The sequence below is a fragment of the Nanorana parkeri genome, unplaced genomic scaffold, assembly GCF_000935625.1.
Source record: "Nanorana parkeri isolate BGI_ZX_2015 unplaced genomic scaffold, ASM93562v1 scaffold430, whole genome shotgun sequence".
Classification (NCBI taxonomy): domain Eukaryota; kingdom Metazoa; phylum Chordata; class Amphibia; order Anura; family Dicroglossidae; genus Nanorana; species Nanorana parkeri.
Window position 1 is genome coordinate 330560 of NW_017306698.1, and position 249 is coordinate 330808.

At 42.6% G+C, this 249-nt stretch overlaps 1 protein-coding gene across 1 annotated transcript in view; it reads right to left on the bottom strand.

The window, feature by feature from the left end:
• The window catches only part of MAPKBP1 (mitogen-activated protein kinase binding protein 1), a 152685-nt gene that overhangs the window by 11097 nt on the left and 141339 nt on the right, over positions 1-249 (bottom strand). The gene's annotated exons all lie outside the window — the stretch shown is intronic.

Below are 249 nucleotides of genomic sequence, written 5' to 3' on the forward strand. Positions count from 1 at the left end.
CCACAGACTGTTCCTTCTCCATGCATACACTACACAGGTCACAAGTCCATATCGCACAAGTGAAGCCCATTTATGCATATAATTTTTATGGTAATTTCTGCACTAGCATAAGGTACTTTATGTTACATATCAGAACAGACCAGCACCATCCACAACCGTTGATGCCAATAATGTGGTGCATGCATATTACCGACAGGAGCCAAAAGACACAAACACACACACACACACACACACACACACACACACACA